The sequence below is a fragment of the Petromyzon marinus genome, chromosome 4 (genome assembly GCF_048934315.1).
Source record: "Petromyzon marinus isolate PM22_M1 ecotype Great Lakes invasive population chromosome 4, UKy_Petmar_22M1.pri1.0, whole genome shotgun sequence".
NCBI lineage: Eukaryota > Metazoa > Chordata > Hyperoartia > Petromyzontiformes > Petromyzontidae > Petromyzon > Petromyzon marinus.
Window position 1 is genome coordinate 9343136 of NC_133670.1, and position 16406 is coordinate 9359541.

Below are 16406 nucleotides of genomic sequence, written 5' to 3' on the forward strand. Positions count from 1 at the left end.
GCCATGGGAGGTCTTCCAATACCACACAAATAGAAACAATATTATTCATGTACAGGTTCGGTATACCTCATAAATCCCTAAATACCTCTGCCATCCTTAAATAAGCTCGATTTTTGTTTTAGTATCGTGCATTATACACAATCAGGTTCACGTGAAATAGTTCACATTTTCATGATTTACTTAGCTTTTTTAATATAAAAATGCCTACTTTTAGGATGCCCAGTTTAATCAACATGATGCATTTTAAAAACACCCCACTGGGCGTTTGCACTATTTGTGAGTTTTCAGGATGCCTCTGAACATGTTTAATACTTTTAATTTCAAAATGGTGTAGATTGCATGAGAACAGAGAGTTTTTGTAAACGTGCAATTAATTTTTGTCCTTTTAATGTGAAATAAAAATGTGTAACTTAATTATAGGACAACGATAAACATTGGTGCTAAGCGACACTGTCATCCATAGAAGAGGTTTTATGGGTTAGATTTCGTGAATATGAATGCGTAGTTAAACCCGTCACCACCCGACACAACAAATTAGTAAGGTTTGCTACGTAAACAAAACATGCCAATTCGTTACTAGTACAGCACACTGGTGTGTTTGAGAGTAAACCCACAACATTCACAATTTGATTACGACGTTTCGCCAGTAATTACAACTAGCATCATCAGGCCTGATGATGCTCGTTGTAATTATACACAACAACCAACCCCCTGCAGTTTAACAAAAGGCGGCTTAACTCAGCCCTTCCCCCCCCACCACGTCACTTTCTGGCTCCTCCCCCTCCCTGAAGCCGTATATATAATCCCGGCTGTCTCAGAGCTGTCCACTTGACGCAGATATTCTGCTGTGACTGTTCCACCTGAAGACGGAAGCTTGTGTTGCCTCCGAAACGTCGTGATTTAATTTAGTTCTTTAAAGTACAATTATCTAATTCAAAACATAACACAATTCAAAGATGTTTCATTTTAAAACTTCAAAACAGAGCTTCGGGTGCTTGCGTGAATGCTTCCTTCGTATGCAATTTTTTTCGTGACTTTCCTGGCCGAAGGCCGTAAATGATTGTGAGGGCCGCCACAGGCGCCCCCGAACAACCCCGAGTTACTAATGTTCAAGCAAAGCAGCCACGACACAGCACTCCCCAATAGCTTTCACATTTTTGGTGTGAAACGCCAACGCAGTAACACACCGATTTAGGCCCTCCCGCTTTCCCTATTGTCGCTGTAACGTACCCTACTTATTGATACCAAATCCCGTTTTTCGTACACATTATCATGTACCTCGCCATCACGCCCTCGACATTCACGAACTTTACCGTTAAGGCCCAACATTGTTACGTTGCACGGCGACGTTCATGAGCCAGAGGGCGCCCAAGCGTTAGGGTCGCTGACTGGCTCGAGTATTTTTATCCCCCCCCCACACCCCAACATACCGCATTTACGGATACACATTTTTTTTTATACCCGTGTAAACTATTTCTTATATGATAAACAACTAATAATCATACATATAGTATAATAGACAAGGTAATATAACTTAACTAGCCTTTTGCCCCTCCAAGGACGGGTGTGTATTGCAGTAAATCTGAAATATTTAATAGAAACATTTGTTCAGCTCGTGATTATTAACGAGGGGTGGGTTGCCCCATGTGGAGTGACGTCACCTTTCATGGTTATTGTGGAGGGGTGCGGCATGTGGAGTGACGTCACCCCTCATGGCTATTGGGGAGGGGTGCGGCATGTGGAGTGACGTCACCCGCTCATGATTATCAATGAGGGGAGGGATGCGGCATGTGGAGTGACGTCACCCTTCATGGTTATTGTGGAGGGGTGCGGCATGTGGAGTGACGTCACCCGCTCATGATTAGTGGAGGGGAGCGGTGCGGCATGTGGAGTGACGTCACCCGTTCATGATTATTAATGAGGGGAGGGGTGCGGCATGTGGAGTGACGTCACCCGCTCATGATTATTAATGAGGGGAGGGGTGCGGCATGTTCTTGTGCGTTAGTGTAAATTTGCACGCGTGCATGAATATTAATGAGGGGGGGGTCTTTGCAGTGACGTCACGCACGGATGTAGCACTGTGCTGCGTATATTTATTTTTTACCGTCACTTTCTGTAAAGAAACGTCATATTTGAAGCGACTTTGCGTAATAAATTATTTAATTCACCTCGACCTTCCTCTGCGTAAGTGTAATAATCCACCCACTCATGAATATTAATGAAGGGGGTGGGGTGGGCCTCATGTGGAGTGACGTCACGCGGGGGGTGGGCCTCATGTGGAGTGACGTCACGCGGGGGGGGTGGGCCTCATGTGGAGTGACGTCACGCGCGGGACACACATTCTTGGCTCATTATATTAGTAATATGTCAATAGTGTTCACTGCTCGCACCAACGGTTGCACAGTGTAGGTGCACAATGGGTTTAGGTACTGGACCACGTTACGATCCGCCATCCCGTGTCTTTGCTTCGATTGAAGTACTTTCGATTTACGTTCTGGTTTTCAGGAACGCATCCTGAGTGTAAACCGGGTTATGCCTGTATAAGACGTGAAAAAAAACGTTGGAATGTGAACATGACTGTTCAAATTATGAACTGTAAATAACATTACTTTTCGCTATAGCCTTTCTCAACATCATCTGTATCTTACAAATCACATATATGTTGGAATTTAAAGAATTTAAAGTTCTGCCAATATTCCAGTTTATATAACTACATTTGATATATTTATTTGGAAAACAAAGCGTTTAAAAAAACACATGACAATTGTTTATTTTTGTTTCACCAAATGTGAGTTCATTGAACTGCATTGCCTCTTTTTTCATGTCACAGAATTATGAAACGGTACCCGGTGAGTGAAACACATTTTCAGTCCACGCATGAACATCAATCGGTCAACCTCGTGTCATGCATGTGGTCTGTAAAAATGCCACGCCTGAAACCGTGTTCTATTCAAACATTTCACATCCCGAATGCCCTGAAGTCTCGGTTAGCTCTACACTAATTGCCCCTAACTCCGATTCGCCTTGCAACCAGAAGTAAAAAAACCTCAACCTACTACTGCATCGACTGCAGGAGTGCCAAAACCCGAGTGGGTTCCCTTTGTTTGATTAAACATCAAGTCATCTGCTGCCACTGCCTGCGTTGTCCTAATTATGACGATCATCATTCACCTTGTCACAGGCCATGGTGATTAATTAATTCGCTGGCGTCCGGGTGAATTTATCAGTGGCGCTGACTCGAGCAAGGTAGGGCTCTTTGCGAAGCTGCCGCTTATCTCGGTGGTGGTTGTTCGTGCCGTAGCTTGTTTGCGCCACACGCACGCGTGTTTGCAAAGATCAGGAGTGCTGACGATGCTTTTAGCCAGAGCGTTGCTTAATTACTTCGATAGAGTAAATTGCATTAACCCCGGCTACGAGCGGGCTTTTGATGGTGGAAGCAAATGATTGATATTATACGCATGTTTTTAAAAAAAAAAATCAGTTGGTGGAGCTATGCTTTGCAAATATTTATGGAGCAGCTCGCAGAATAATTAAAACGAATTGTAAACATTAATGTAAAATATAAATTGTGGAGCCTTGCAATTGCTTGCTCGCACCACTGCTGGTGGAAATGCATCCACTATTCTACACTGGCCAAAGGTTTCAGAAGAGGTTGGGAGTACCCACATTTTACCCTACCACACACGACCTTCCGATCAACGTTGGTGTACCCATTCATATACTGCTGGGTTGATAGAGATAGAGGGATTCATGAAACCTGCAAATTGTTTCAACGTCTGAGGCGAAAGATGGATCCTTTCTCTGCATTGTGATTCCAGGTTAAATGTACACATTAAATCAGTCAATTGACTTTATTTAGAATCAGGTGGGTGCCCATTAAGCCAAGGGTCTCTTTTGCAAGGAATACCTGTCTTGAATGCAAATAGTGCAACATTTCAGTGCAGAAATTTTACAAATGTCACGTGATATAACGACGAAAGGCTAATCTTCAACATCATACATGGGAGCTGTTTAACCATACTTCACCATGCTGATCAGTGTGAGGTGGTGAAGAGGATGATTGCGGGGACTGATCAAGATATCATTCACCACTGATTTTAACAAGACCCCGTAATCAATCTGGTACACGGCACAGATAACCAATTAACATTGAGCAGTAAAGGTATTTTGAATGATGAATAATACACGCATATTAGGTGTTGCGTGCCAACACTCACGAGCAACCTTCATTAGCGCTGAGCACCACATTATGTGAGTGGCGATGTACGCACCGGATATGCAACCACAGCGCTCAGAGTAAACCAGAAAACTGCTAAATGAGTGACCCTCACTCGACAAATAGGATGGCCAGGTAGATTGCTACTTCAGGGCCCTCGACACAAACAATGATATGCTGATAAAAATGAGAAGCCTGCAGAAATGGTGCACACCGTTGAAATGAATTTCACAGGTTACCATTCACAACTGCACCTGAGGTGGGCCCTCTACAACGACATTACGTTAATTGGCATCAGTCAGCTTCGTGAATAGAAGCCTGTTCGTGGTAGCTATGCCATAATTACAGTAATAGGCATGATGTATCACACTTCTCTATGGTGTATAGTAAAAATAAAGGTGAAGTTTGTATTTCATACGGCATATAAATGCTGTATTTGTGAATACAGAAGGGATGACCAAGTATGTCTATACCTTCTACATGGATATATACTGCATGCTGTATATAGTGCACCGATTATTAAATTTCAAAAAATTTACTCTATCTGTCCATTCTCTGCAAGTGCCTCATTGTACACATCGTCCTTTCTTGGCCCTGTGGGGATTAGGCATCACTTTGTGCAGTGAAGCTATACAACAACCAAATTGCATTACCAGGTATTTGTGAAGATAAATTGTCGACAACATAAATATCACCGCACTGCAATCTAAAAATGCCATTTACTTGACACAATGTGTTGTCGGGTGAACTGTTACGCACAGTATTTAATATATATTTTATAACCCCATACCTTGTTAACCTAATGCATATTACGGTAAAATATGTAAGATATTTTTTATTTATTATAAATGTACAGACTTATGACAGTACACGATATAATGTGCTGTATGTTGAACTTCTTTTGCACCGTACGTAGCCAGCCGTGCTAATCGGAGGTGCTAAGAGGCTAATGGGTCTGTAATTCTTGAAGTGAGTTTTATTAACATTTTTGAAGTGGAGAATGATTGAGGAATATTTCCCTGGTTGCCTGCTTTGTTTATTCATATATTCTTATACTTTTTGTAATCGTTGTACAGAGTTCCGTGCATTCCATTTTTTCTGACACATTTTTTTCTTTTTAATATCCTTCCTCTTCATAAACATGTATTTTTTCTCTGGCAATTAGTTCACTACTTGTTTTAAAACCTTTCTCCGCATTTCCAATGCACTGCCCATTACTATGCTCGTAACTGTGCCCCTTGTCTGACGCATATAAATTGTTCGTGACGATCATTGGGAATAGATTAAGGAAATTTAGAGACCGTGCAACCACATGAGTAGGTTCGGGTTAGGGTTCTGGAAAATACTCACGAATATGAATAATTGTGGCTCTCCGTAGCAGGCTATGAAAAGTCTTGAGACTCGGTGGAAATGATACTGTCATCCAAATGCTCAAAGGCCTAAAAATAAATATATACATTTCCATGCATTATAATATAAATAATAACATTTATTAAAAAAATAGAATTGCTACATGTTAGTAGTGGAGTCAAACAGGGAGACACGCTTTCGTCAAAGTTATTCACACTAATATTAGAAGAGGTTTCCAAAAATATGTGCAGTATTTGGGAAATAACGGCACAACTGTTAAAGGGAGATAATATGTAGCATCCAAGATGTGCTGACGACATGGTCATTATAACGACTGATGGGAAGGAGGCTGCAACGTTGGGCTTGAGACAAATCGGAGCGACGCAACAATATCACTGAACAATCGTCGATATCTGTTGGAGCCACACAACTCGAAAACGCAGCAGAGTAAGTGTACCTCTTGCAGTTATTGAAGGCGGGTCGCGTCAAAAATTATTCAATAAGGAGTTCAACGAGACCATGTTCAAGTGCTTTTGGAAAATTTAACTCAAGGAACGTAAAGATGGACGTTGACAAAGAACATGGAACAGAAGTTGATTAAAGCTCAAGGAAGCGTGCAGAGTTGCATTTTTGGAACCACACTGAGAGACAGAAAGGGGTAAAGACGACTTCGCGAAACAAGGCAATTCAACCGCGGAGATGGAGTTATGAAATCAGCTCAAGTGCAGGTGCTAAATGGATTGTTACGTCGCAGCCCCGCGAGAGATAGAGACAGCCTTCATCCTGCTGTGCACTGATCAAGACCGATGGCGATAAAGCTTATTCTGACATATTGAATGTTGAGAAAGGTGAGATGCCATGGGAAACACACATTGCTAGAAAGTATCTACATGTGCAAGGAATGTAAGTGGAGAAGCATTTGTTGAACATTCAAGCCAAGCCTATTCCATATGGTGTGATTAAGCGCCATATGGTATGGATTATGTGTATATATTCGCCATGTATATCCGTGTGCTTATACGCTACATTTGTGTGTGTGTATACTTCGTACGTGTAAACTATATATATATTACAAGTGAGACAGATACGTTACAGATATAAAATGTCCAATAAAGATGACTGCACACAGTTGCGTTAGTACATGGGGAATAGCACGAAGAGCAGTGGCAGTGTACATCCAGACCCGGGCATTGATTCTTCCTGACAGTAGGAAGTGGCTTTGAGGATTTTCCTTATTTAATCTTGAATAAGAGAGGATCAAGGGACCAAGGAAAGGGTGACCTGTTCAATCATGATGATACAAATTAAATTTAAGTATTTATTACACTTTCTAAATGTATACACACATCTATAACTGTCGATGAAATGAATTGCAATAGGCAGTATTCCTCTTTACCGTGATTGAGTTCATAATGAAAGCTCCAAAGTAATTGGTAATCAGTAATTCATCGCTTGATAAGAACACTCTCTGAGCTCCATATTGTAACGCATCTGCGTTACTCTTCATGTTAAATTCAGTAGCGTCAAGCGGCCAATATTTTGTACGTGTCTCATGACAGATGGCTTCAAATGACTCACACCAATATGATATTTGGACCTTTATTGAGTTAACCTTCACCCATACCTGGCACATGAAAATTCACGCAATTGTTTTATTAGTTAAAAGCAAATGACAACGGATGCATGACCATCTGCTCCATTCCTGTCACATCTATGCCAGAGCGTGGTGAAGATGACGGTGCTGTAAGTGTTTGTTTATCACAGGGAATTAGCTATTCACACCCATAACCACTCATCTGCCATTCGTATCTCCTAAAGCCATTCCTATATCCCTCTACCTGAAAAGGTTAAATGATTATTTTTGAAACATTTATTTATTCGTGTTTTGTACACCAACAACATACATACCGCCCTGTGTTACAGGTCGTACATGTCCTCTTTAAGAAGATTTGTTGTTTTAAAGACATTCAGAAATCGGCAATGCATATTATATACTAAAGGCAGATTTACCCGGTGTATTTAATTTTTATTTTGTAAAATATTAACGTGACATATTCAGCAGAATGGTTTGAGTTAAAATCCTGGTTGGGGGGTTGACTCTACCCATCATTGTCAAGGGTTGCTAAAATGGGTACTTTTTTGTCGTCTGAAATCAATGGCAGTTGTACAATGGATAAACTGCTCCCTGCCACAGGAATGTGGAAATTTCACTACTGGCTCAAAGTTTCCAAAGATGCTGATTACTGACAAATTCTCATTTGAGTGTAGAGACACCTTGTTGTCTTTTTTCAACGTCAAAATTTACCAAACTTGGGAATTGATCGTGGCACACAACAGGCCACTTTTGCAAATGATGTTCATGGGACTTTAACCTACAGATCATTTGGGGTGTGAGCAATGGATTGTGTCATCACAGGGGCAAATGCAATGTAAGATCCGTTGAACCCATGCAAAATGGTTCAGTGGCAATCATCTTGGCCATTAGACTATCCAGCCGCTTCGTATAAATATGAAATGCTTGAATATAAAAACAAATAAATGAGTGCATGAATATATAAATATGTCAACAAATGCATTAAAAGTGGTTATGCATTATTTGTATTGAATTTCCTTTTTAGATATCACTCAAAAACCCATTGAACAATACATCTGAAATGGACCTGTATATATATAAAAAAAACATTTAAGATAGACGCTGAAGGGATCACGTGCACATTGAGCCCAGTGTCCTAGAGAATGTGATTGTTGGTAGGTCCTCATGGATACTTTATGTTGGAGTTTCTGGTAATTCTACAAGAAATAAGTAGTGCTTTTTGGGGCTCTTCTCCTCCCAATCGCTTGATATTTTCACTTGGTACTTTCACAGCTGGCAATGCACCACCTCGTGCGAGAGAATGGCCACAGAAGTTGTCATCGTAGGACTACACATGGAGTCAGTTCAACAGGCATCTTCGTGCACAACCAGAGACACACTTTAAACATTCCCTAAAAAAATGTTTGTTACATTGGTGACCAGGCTTAGGCCGTGAGCTCACTACACTTGAGAACTCAATGTAATCACGTGTCTTGGTGGTGCCGGCTCAGTGAAATGACGACGTTTTTGCTCTCCGGCACTTACACGGCCATCTCCATTGGCAGTAATCTTGACAACACACAATCAATTACAGGTGCAGAGCAGTTTAGCGGAAGGTTTTTTTCTGAATTAAGGTCATATTTTGCAGGCAATTTAAGAATTGTTCAGACTATTTCACCAAGCTGCACGGTAACTGTTTTGCAGTTTTACCTTTGCACACATAGCTACTGAAAAATAATCTCGCTGGACTATCTCTTCACGCCTGATGCTCACTGGCGTGATACAGATTCAGGTTTCCAGAACTTTGAATTGTGGTTTGCTTATAGGCTGTAAATAAAACTACCGTGTGTGCAATGCCAGATGGCTTTCATTGTAATGAGGATGTGTTTTTATTTAAATGGAGGCAACCAGTAATAGCGCCATGAAGTACTGTCAGCATAATTTATTAAGAGGTAGAAAATTAACACCGATTCAACGAAAGCGATAAACTGTAGTGTTCATGTCTGTTTTGATGTTAAGCTATGCTATTTGTGGGGTTAGCCTACTTGAATTGTGAGTTTCCCTTGACGAGCACCCAAGATTGTCTTCACAGAGAAAGCATGGCGACCAAGAGTCTGCTTGCCAGCCTGATGTTTCGTCAGAGCAATTGTACTGTGCTTGCTTCATGCACTGCAAGGCAGACACACGGACACACAATATTATTGGCCTTCACAGAAAATTTCAAAACAAATGTAGCAGATTGTCAAAACAAAATAAAACCAAACGATCTAACTTTATATGCACAAGCATTAATCATGTACACGAACGCACAAATAACCCCAAATTTACAGGTAAACTCTCATAACTTCTAATTACTTTATTTACACATTCACCGTGCTGAAATGTAATTGCTATAATCGTCTCCTAACAAAAATCCACACGTGTCAACGGCTATACATCTCAGGGGAACATTCTTGTTTCGTGGGGGATTGGTACCAAAGCATTCTGAAATATTTGTTCGTTCGACCATGTGCATTTGGCCACACTTCCTAGTATACTGGTGCACCTTCCGTGTCCATAACACTGCGTATAACAGTGTGGGTTAGCTCCTGCCATCATACAGCTAACAGCTGCCCAGGAAGTCGCCGGATCACAATAATGAAAGCTGGCAGTAATGCAGATGGTGATTTAGTGTTATGGCTTTGCAACGCAGAAACTGTGGATTGTGTTTGTTAATCCAGTGTCATGGTAGCACAATGCGCAGTGTCCAGCCTTTGAGTTGGGAGCTGTGTGCACATTAACCATGAAATATGAGTTAGGAGTCTGACAGTTTTACACTTGTAGTCAGTAGAATTGCACTGGAGATGGAAAGGTTCAAGCTGGCTAGGGGAAATGAAACGTGTTATGCATAGCGGTATTTGTTTATCTCAAGATGCAATAGTGGTCTCTGCTGGACATTTCATTTAATGCAGGGGAAATGTAAAATGCTGTCCCGTGAATTCAAAATGGACTTCGGCACAAGCGAAATCAGGGGAATCTATTGAATGTCATTCTTCACAATTAAACAGTATTTTGCTTGTAAGAAGCCGACGTAGATAAGTTAATGGTCTGAAAACAACAACATGGAAATGTGCATAAAGATTCATTGCAGCGGGCTTTTTTTAAGCAGAAGCATTTCAAACAGGCCAAAATGGAAATTTAAAAGTTATTAAAAAAATCGTAGTTTCCTTCTCTTGTCGGAGTCATTTATAACGTTAACTATTTAAAATGTTTTACAAGCATTATAATCAGAGGCATTTTATTACTTTATGCTGCTCTATGTAAATAATAATATTTTACTGTGTTCTGTATTACAGTCTGCTGAGGGGTTTGAGCGGTGACACAGTGGTTAGCGCACCACACGACGAACCCAAACATCTCAGTTCAATTCCCAGCCATGGCTAACACCAGCGGCAAGGAATATCTGAACTGGTCCTGGGCCCCTTCCCTTCATCAACTGGCACTGACCAGTTGATGATCTGGGAATGCCTTCATCCAGCATTAGATTGACAGGGTTATCAATTGGTTTCAATATCATGAATATTATTAAAAATAGATGAAACTGGCCACATTTTCAATGCCTCCCCCTCGCAGTTTCCATTTGCGACCATCCACGAGTGTTTTAGTATGTGTCTCTGGGTGCCACTGACCAATGGTAACTCTCATTGTTTAAAATGAGAGTAAAAATAATGTGGGAGGCTGCGATGGTGTAGTGGTAAGTACACTGAATGTACAATCCTAAAAGTCGCCAGTTTGCTTTGATCCCTCAGCACGGCAGTTACAAAAATTAAGTCAGTGTCTTAAATCCCCCAGCCTCTGTCAACACAGAAGTATAAATAAGTGGACCACAGTTAGTCGATCGGCAGATCACGTGTGGCAGGGTAAAGCGTAGGTATCCCCACTTCTTCCAAGACATCTGACCAGGGAGGAAGAGTAGGCCAAATGCCCCCTAGAGGGGGCTCTCTAGAGGGACTCTAGTGGTGTGAATAAGAAATTACAGGGTTGCACCTCTGCGTTTAAATCTTTAGAAACGTACATGGCTTGGCTGGTGTGTCTGCTAAGGACCATTAAGCACGGATTGGGAATATTCCACGAGTTACCTAGAGGTGGTTAGAGCTTTGGTTCAAAGCTGACCTTAAAGTATGTGGAGTGGACGATGGCTGCCTTCACGTGGCCCACTAGTTAAGTGAGAAATCACGACTTATGCCGTGAACCCAGTGACCAAACATCGATCAACGATCTCCCAGTCTCCAGAGCAACAACTCAACTGCTTTATTAAAACATTGTGACTCGATATTCAAAACAGTGGGAAACACTATCTTTGGACATATTTTCAGTAACACAAAATAATATATAATTAGCGTTATTGTGGAGAATGTATGTGAAGCCATCGATAGACAATAAGTCTCCTTAATATTTGTCTCTGCACATACAAAATAAAAGATTTTATTATTAGCAGTTAAATCTGAGAAAAAACAAAATTAATGTCAAATACCATTATTTACCATTATGCCTGGTTGTATTTTATTATGAAACCGCGTGAAGGTATGTGTTCCTGTGGGACAGAACGTGCCTGGAAGGACGACCACTGTGCAGGAGTGAGCTGGAATATCGTGGCATCGCGAGACCATGAGGGATGACAATGGTGTGTGGAAGTCTTCATCTAACAGTGGATAGACAATGGCTTCTGCTGACAATGATGATGGTGAATCAACTTAGACTATTGCAGTAGCTGAAAATGTGGATGCTATCTTAATATATTGGCTACTTTCCAGTTAAAATTTTTATACAAATATAGTACTTATTTCTTGCAACGTAATTATGTTATGTTTATGACTAGAGTTCACAAATACTTTAATCCTCAATCCTATAAATATTATTGCAGGTGTAAGAAGCACAAAAATAAAATCAGTTGGACTGATATGTTTACAGCACTATATTTGTTTAGATGTTTGCATACGATTCGCACACATGGACAGTTAAAACAGCACCTGTTATCAAACAGGCATGAGATTACAGTATTTATCGTTTATGACAATTGGCAAGGCTGTGTTTGGCACAATCGGCTTTAATTTAGTGATTTGAACCAATTGGGTTGGCACCGCGTCCTGATGGCAGATGGGCTGATTCACTATATGGCAATAAATCTGAGCAAAAATTAAAACATTTTTATTAACCTAGGCCAATAAAATCCTCCAAAAAGGAAATATTATTTTACCTTAAGTTGGTCATGGTCATAGTTTGTTTACAATTTCTATGAACTGATGCTAATGACAGTTAATTTCATGTTTTTTGTACCAGTGCACAATTGAAAATAATCCTTTACCATTTAATTTTCGATTTGAAGCTTTCGTGACTGCAAGGATTCATTTTCTTTGGTTCTTTCGGTAAAGTCACGTAGAATGAGAATAAAATAATAAATTGATCAAATAAAATAACACAATAATAATCAATTTATTATTTTATTCTCATTCTACGTGACTTTACCGAAAGAACCAAAGAAGATGAATCCTTTACCAGTGGTGCTTTTTTTTCATATGGTCCAGCATGTGGCGCTAGTGGTTGTTAAAACACTCAGAGCACATTGACTCATGAACATATTTGCCCTGCCACGTGCAAGAATAGATTAGTGCCCGCTTGGATTTTAACATGGGGAAATAATTATTACCTGACCTGTTGCATAGTACACGTAAAGTAATCTTAACGTGTAGGGGCATTTAGATGCTGACAGTGTAAATTAGATATTGGCCAGCATTAAATATATATATACGCAGTGACTTGTAGCAAACGATTGCTGTGTCAATTTATAGGACGTTATCGAGCATTTACGCTACATATATTCAGTGAAACTCAATGTATTCGTGTCGCTATAGGGGACACAATTGCCATATCCTATTATTGGCACTTATGCACGAAATTAACTCCAGATATCTATGCACGCAGATAATAGACACGATCTGCCGGCACTTCTTAGGGGACTATTCTTAACTGTGAAAAGACAGGGTCACCAGATAAATGTAACATTTACAGGAGACCACTTCCAATTGACCTCTATTAATCGTGTATAAACATGTAAAATAGAAATAACCCACCTATGGACAGTAGGCATTCCCACGGATCGATTAGGGGTAGAGATAAAAATAATACGAGGTAAGGAGTTTCACTCGATATGAGTTGCACAGCTACCTGCAGGTGTCATATCACCGTTCGCAGCATTGTTTTCCCAACAATGCCACCATCGTTCGTGTTCAGTTTTCTCAAACGCGTCTATAGTGCCCTATATTACGCTGCTCATACAAGTGGGCCCTCAGCAAGACGTTGGAAATTCCACATTTCTAAACTGGGGAAGGGGTCTCTCCATAGGACAAATCTACAACATACATGCCAGATGCCGTGTTTAACCATTACAATAATGCGGTATGTAACTTAAGTATAAAATGTTACCATACTACTCTTTTCTATAATTTTACACATTAAAATGTATCATTTTTACGTGTATTTTTTTCAATAGGGGGGTAGACGTTGTATAACATACTCAAATTAGGGGAATGTTCCCTAACAATTAAAGGGTATTAAAATTACTTTACTGAACGTAACGTCAAACAGTGGTTGTCCATTGGAAATACTACCTCTGACAATGAGAAGGGAATGTGCAATTCCAAAACAATTTCTCAGAGCCACCAATGGAGATGAACACTGCCAACACACACATTTGAGAGTGAATACACTGTGAGTGAATGGAGCAATCCCATACTAAGAACCATATGAAATCAACTACTATGGAAGAGGTGAATCTTCATTGTTGGCTCTGTCTTCCGTAATAGTCACACCCCCTTCCTTTAGCAGCTGGGGAAGGGGTTTCTCCATAGGACAACCACTGCTGATGGCTTCCCACAGCGATAGTTGTTTACCCCAGGGGGATATTGCACCGACGCGACACCAAATTAGGATTTGAATTCTCAACTTTAGAGGGTTGTGAGTTGAGTGCATTGTCGGCATTGTCACCGAGCCAGATTTCGTTTTCTATAGTTTGCCATGGATTTGATCTTTTTGGAGTCTAGACGAGTTCTCAAACCAACTATGCGTCTGATGTTTGAAACATGCGCACGTTATGAATTGTGTGTTAATATTGTTATGAATAGCTTGGCCAAATTTATTACAAGGTAAGATTAATAATAAATTGCTAAAATAAAATTTTATTTTTATTTTATCAATTTATTATTTTATTCTCATTCTACGTGACTTTACCGAAAGAACCAAAGAAGATGAATCCTTGCAGTCACGAAAGCTTTAAATCGAAATTTAAGATTAATGAATTAATTAGGCTCAAGACCAGGCCCTGTGAGCCTAATATCTGATGATCAAGGAAGCAGTTCTGGTGGATCACATTACCCAATCTCTTTCCACACACTCAGCAGGATCGTATGCATCAAGGCTATGATTTCCATACTAGCCGCAAGCAAGCAATGCTGTTGACATTTGTTATTTAGTTGATGAGGCCCATGATAAATCCACACTAGCTATTAATATTTACATATTCATATACAGTATTAGCTGTACTACCCGGCTTTGCCCGGGACTTGGATCCACCACGCCCGGGCAAAGCCTTTGTCTCCCCAGTGGCAATGTTCACACACCACACCAGTTACTTGTTTGAGGTTGAGTCGACCTAGGGGAGGCCCAGGACCGGTTCAAATAATCGTCACCGGTGGTGGCCGTGAGCGGGAATCGAACTCGTGTCGCCAGGTTCATAGCGCAGCGCGCTAACCACTACACTACAATGCGTTACGCTTCTATATTCTCGGGTCACGTGACAGATTTGACGTGCACTTGCCGTGCAAAAAAATCTATGCATTATTGAGCTCCCCCCTCCTAAAAAAAGTGTTTTTTTTATAATTTTTGCATGGTGTAAGTCTGGAAAGTACCCACATGGCAAATTTCAAGTCTGTTGCATGTCGGGAAGTAGGCTAAACATTTTCACTAGACGCACATTCACAACTTTGCCTTTTATATATATGGAGATAATCCAGCATTAACTGACGTTTTCCCAACATTACTAAGTGATGAGATTAAGAAAGGCAACACCGCTACAATTTCATGGATCTTAAACATACGAATAAAAAATACAAAACATATCTTATTTTTGTTATTGGTTTTCATACTGGGTTCTTTAACCGGCTGCCCAAGGACTAAATGTGGCCCGTCAAGGCTTTCGGTGTGGCCTGCCGGGCTAGAGTCTGCCGAGTGATATGGCTCACTGCCGTCATCGTGCCACGCGACATCATAACATATGATGTCACCTGGCCCACCAACAAATGGCAACAACATGTTTTTGTGGCCCAACGGATAAAAAAAAAATATTTGAAGAACCTACGTCTCGTGTATGTGAATGGTTAAATGTAGTTTTATTTTAAATACATTTTTTTTATCAATCATAGATGTGACGTTTTTATACCAAATTGACATTTACAAGTCAGTGACTTCTCGTGCTTATAAGCAGAAATTAACTGTCATTCTAGTCTATTTCTTACACTGTATATAATAAACCAAACGTTTCATTCTGACCAGAAGGAACAAGGGGTCTATGGCAGTGTTCTGCACTAATTTGCAGAGGGGGCCACTTTCTCCAATAAGACGTCAGCATGATGGGGTGTTTTCACATTTGTGTATTGTCGGGCGGCCGCACATCAGGGGCCGAACTAAAGACCAGCAGGGGCCGCCAGTGGCACACTGGCCTTGCGATTAAGATCACTGTTCAATGGTATTAGTTATCACCCATGTACAACTTATGGCCTTTGACATATCGCTAAAAAAGTGGCCAAAATTGTGGCCTACAGGAAGGGGTCAGGCTACAGGGAGAGTGGGTGGGGCTGGAATAGAGAGGGCGTGGCTGCTAAAGGAAGGGGGTGTGACTATTACGGAAGACAGAGCCAACAATGAAGATTCACCTCTTCCATAGAACAGACATCGTCCCTGTAGTTAATTTCATATGGTTCTTAGTATGGGATTGCTCCATTCACTCACAGTGTATTCACTCTCAAATGTGTGTGTTGGCAGTGTTCATCTCCATTGGTGGCTCTGAGAAATTGTTTTGGAATTGCACATTCCCTTCCCATTGTCAGAGGGAGGATTTCCAAAGGACAACCACTGTTTAACGTTACGTGCAGTAAAGTAATTTTAATATCCTTTAATTGTTAGGGAACATTCCCCTAATTTGAGTATGTCATAGAACGTTTACCCCCCTATTGA

The 16406-nt window shown here is 40.7% G+C and overlaps 1 long non-coding RNA gene across 1 annotated transcript in view; it reads right to left on the reverse strand.

The window, feature by feature from the left end:
* The window catches only part of LOC116938761 (uncharacterized), a 34437-nt gene that overhangs the window by 5941 nt on the left and 12090 nt on the right, over window positions 1-16406 (reverse strand). Inside the window, exon 2 of the long non-coding RNA XR_004402320.2 lies at window positions 9185-9308. This is a non-coding gene — a long non-coding RNA (uncharacterized LOC116938761). The remainder of the gene's footprint in view (window positions 1-9184; window positions 9309-16406) is intronic.